At 46.1% G+C, this 4,543-nt stretch overlaps 1 pseudogene; it reads right to left on the reverse strand.

Annotated features, from left to right (window-relative positions):
- Positions 1–3,842: 3,842 nt before the first annotated feature.
- On the reverse strand, positions 3,843–4,204 carry LOC114226685 (small nuclear ribonucleoprotein Sm D2-like; annotated as a pseudogene).
- Between the last annotated feature and the right edge of the window lie 339 nt (positions 4,205–4,543).

A 4,543-nucleotide genomic window follows, 5' to 3' on the forward strand; every position in this document is an offset into this window, starting at 1 on the left:
ATAATTTCTGATCTTCGTTATTGCCCAGAGTATATACCTTCAGAAGACTTGTGGCTTAGAATATACCTGCTTTCTTAATTGGGGACTTTATTTAATCTTTTGTTTCAAGTGGAAATTTTTTACTTTGTCCTCCTATACCAGGAAAACAAACTTCCTCCTTAGACCATTGCTCATGATGTATGTCAGAGATCTTGCCCTTGTGATAGTGGGCAAATGATAGGCCATTGGAATACAGGGAGAGGTCAGATTTTGCTGCTTCCCTTGGCATGGGGACACCAAGAAAGGGAGCAGGAGAATAAAGGAAAGTGGGGGGCACTATCTTTGCAATATTGAATTTGATATGATGTTAAATCATTCACGTTTTTTGGAGAGTGTAACAGACCAGGGCCAAGAATCCAGACCACGTAACCCCCAAAACCACACTCTCCTCATTCCAAACATCCTAAAACATGTCACAGGGCCAGGAAACCTTTTTTTTTTTTTTTTAGACAGAAAGAGATTTGGATTTATGTCCATTAAAATTCAATTCCATTGCCCTGGCAGGGTGGCTTAGTTGGTTGGAATGTTGTCCTGCACACCAAAGTTTGTGGGTTTGGCCCTAGCTGGTTTGGCTCAGTGGATAGAGCATTGGCCTGCGGACTGAAGGGTCCCAGGTTCGATTCCGGCCAAGGGCACATGCCTGGGTTGTGGGCTCAATCCCCCCAGTAGGGAGTGTGCAGGAGGCAGCCAATCAATGATTCTCTCTCATTGATGTTTCTATCTCTCTATTCCTCCCCCTTCCTCTCTGAAATCAATAAAATATATATTAAAAAAGAAGTTTGTGGGTTTGATTCTTACTCATGGTATATACCTAGATTTCAGGTTAAAACTCCAGTCGTGGCATGTACGGGAGGTAACCAATCAATGTTTCTCTCTACCCATTCTCCTCTCTCTAAAAATCAATAAACATATCCTCAGGTGAGAATTAAAAAAGAAAAATCCTATCCCATTGCCAGAACATGTGACATATATATCTTCAGTGTGTTCTTGCCTGCACTTAGAAATATTGTGCTGTGTTGGCTTCTCCATTGTCTCTTTCAGCAGCATGTTCGAATCCAAGGTTGATTATATAGTCCTCAAATGTCTTCTCCTTGTTTAGACTCTCTCTCAGAGAAGGACATTTTCTGAGCTCATTTCAAAAACATCAGAGTCCATCTGTAGTCTTGTTATGGGCTATTCAGACCACTAAATGCAGGATTCATTTCCACAATATCCTATCTAATAAAAGAGTAATATGCAAATTGACCATACCTCTGCTACACACAAGCCATACCCACAAGCCATGCCCACCAGCCAATCATGAGCGAATATGCCAGTAAACCCAACCAAGATGGCTGCGGCCACGGAGAGCAGGAGGGAGGCTTGAGTTTCCCTGGCAATGGAGGAAGCCAAGCTTTCCGCCTGCCCTTGCCAGCCTAGGCCTCCACTCAAGGCTACAAAGTTTCAATGATAGAAGATAAATAAATCCCAACAAAAATGGCAGCAGCCACGGAGCTGGAGAGAGTAGGAGGCTAGGGTTGCCCCTGGCGATGGAGGAAGCCAAGCTTCTGCAGCCCTGGTCAGCCTAGGCCTCCACTCCAGGCTACAAAGTTTCAATTGTAGAAGATAAATAAATCCCAGATACCAGGGTCTCCACTTGGGTTGCCAGGGGGGCGTGGCTGGCCTGCAAACCACCACAGGCCCCTCGCCCAGGCCGCCCCACACCCCAAGGGAACTCCCACCCTGATCCGGGACACCCTTCAGGGCAAACCAGCTGGCCCCCAACCTGTGCAACAGGCCTCTATCCTATCTAATAAAAGAGTAATAAGCAGATTGACCATCACTCCAACACACAAGATGGCTGCCCCCATGTGGTCAAAGATGGCTGCCCCCATGTGGACACAAGATGGTCACCTCAAGATGGCAAGCAGGGGAGGGCAGTTGGGAGGACCAGGCCTATAAGGGAGGGCAGTTGTGGGCGATCAGGTCAGCAAGGGAGGGCAGTTAGGGGCGATCAAGCCTGCAGGGGAGGGCAGTTAGTGGTGACCAGGCCAGCAGAGTAGGGAAGTTGGGGGTGACCGGGCCTGCAGGGAAGGGCAGGTGGGGGGGACCCAGGCCTGCAGGGGAGAGCAGTTGGGGGGGACCAGGCCTGCAGGGAGGGTAGTTAGGGGTGACCAGGCCTGCAGGGGAAGGCAGTTAGGGGCAAACAGGCTGGCAAGGGGAGCAGTTAGGCATCAATCAGGCTGGCAGGGTAGTGGTTAGGGGGTGATCAGGCTGGCAGGCCTAAGTGGTTAGGGGCAGTCAGGAAGGCAGGTAGGCGAGCAGTTGGGAGCCAGCAGTCCTGGATTGTGAGAGGGATCCCAGATTGGAGAGGGTGCAGGCTGGGCTGAGGGACAGCCCCCCCCCCCCGTGCACGAATTTCGTGCACCAGGCCTCTAGTTCCTTAATAATGATCATCAACTTCTACTTTCCTACATCCAGATACTGCTTGGCAAAGCATCTACTACATCATGATGGGAGAGTTCTAGTTATTGCACACTATTTATATCATCAAACTGGTTCTAGTTTTACCTTCTAGAATATTTTCAATGGGGGCCCTGTAGGGGTTTCCTTTCAAAATCATATTTTTTGGTACACATGGTGTTTTTAAAAATAATAAGCTAACATTGAAGAAATTGAGAGATTTCACATAAAAATAGGTTTTCTAGCTCTTTTTAAGTGAGAAAGATCTTCTAGTATTGCACCCACATTCCCACAGGGCAATCATTGGACCTGACTGGGGACTACATCCTTAAATGGGACCTAAATTCTCCAGTTTTCCAAAGCTCTCCACTCCCTATGGATTTCCACACTTCGTGGCTGAGTGTTGCTTGTCATTAATTGTCATACATACACTATTGTTTTTTTTGTTTTTGTTTTTTTAACATCTAGCTACCTTATTCCCTTATGTTACCTTTCTGGATCCCATAGGCACATTTGTGACCCCATGAATTAGGCAGCACAGAGTAAATATGCTCTTGGTCTACATGAAAGAGATGCTCCTTTATGTAAGGTACGTTTCAGTTTCTTTAGCCATACCTTGTATGGTAGAGCTTCTCATGCCATCACTCCTTTGGGCACACCTTTAATTTGTCTAGGCTTCTTTTAATACATGGCACCCAGAGTGGAACACAGTGGTGGAAGGCTAGAACCATGGACTTCTATTATCCTTTCCAGTTCTTAAGTCACAGGTGTCTTCAGAATCTGGAAACGTTGTAGGTTGAATGGCAAGGCTGGACATTTTCTGTTATGTTTGCACAGCATTCTTCTTTTCTCCTGGACATCGTACTCTCCTCTTCCCTGGGAACCACTCTTGGCCATTCTCTACTCTGGGCGTTGCTAACTGCTTATGAATCTTGGCCATAGAGATTCACCCCAGGGTGGGCAGTTATCACAAACCAGCATGACAAGAAAATTTTCATATCAGAGCTTGAAATTCTGGTTTCTGAGATTATAAGGAAATAAATCTGAAACTACAGGTGGCTAGCATTCATCCTTGTTGGAAATGCTGGTCAAAAAGAAACCAACCTGCAGGAAAGTAGAGAGAAGAATCACAAGAAAAAATTCCAGGAAGCATCACTGAAGTCCCTGGTAACAGTCATCCCCAAGGCTGTGCTGTCCACATTTTGTTTTTGTTAAGCCAGTGTATTCTTTTTCCTTCTTTTTCTTCCCTCTCTTCTTCCTCTCCTTCTAGTTTTCTCTCCTTGCATCTTTTCTTTCTTTTAAAAACCACATGACTATTATTTGCATCACCAAGGATAGGTCTTCGCAGGACAGGGAATGATTTATGACTGTAGTGAGAAGGCCCCTCCTTGCCCGGGTTGAGTAGGTTCTACAGGAAGTGATGATGACTGGTCCCCATGCAGGAACACCTTGGAGATGTAGTGGTCATTGTTGATGGGCTTGGACTTGCACTTGCTGCTCTTGGGGACTTCTGCCCATGTCTTCTTCACTCTCTCCAGCACCATGTCAAATACCTTCACATGGCTCAGGAGCTTCATGTTGTAGCAGTTGATGAACACTGAGGGGTTGTTCTTGACCTCCTGGAGCAGGGGGCATGGACCCATGCTAACCTTCTCCTCCTCCTGCTCCCACTCCTGCAGCTCCTTTAGGTGGTTTCCCTGTTGGGCTTGTTAAGGAGGCTCATGGTGATGGTGGCTGCAATCTCAGATCACTTCTGTCTCTTCCATGTGCTTCTGCCTCTGAAGGGAGTCTTATGCTAATTTAAATGGTCTCTCTCTAGCTGGCAACCAAACAAGGAAATCTTTCCTAGCATGTTGGGTGATTCACAGCTGATATGAAAGAACAAATGACTACCTGGCTGGATAAGAAATGGATTTCTCACTAGAATGGGCCATGAATTTCCTATGATTTCTAGTGCGCAGTTAGGTAGGGACCACATATTTTGGAGAAATAATTATGTAATGAATTGACTTCAACTATGTCTTACTAATCCTTGTATTCAAGAAACAGTAAGTTAATAGTA

This window comes from Eptesicus fuscus, chromosome 22 (genome assembly GCF_027574615.1).
Source record: "Eptesicus fuscus isolate TK198812 chromosome 22, DD_ASM_mEF_20220401, whole genome shotgun sequence".
Lineage (NCBI taxonomy): Eukaryota > Metazoa > Chordata > Mammalia > Chiroptera > Vespertilionidae > Eptesicus > Eptesicus fuscus.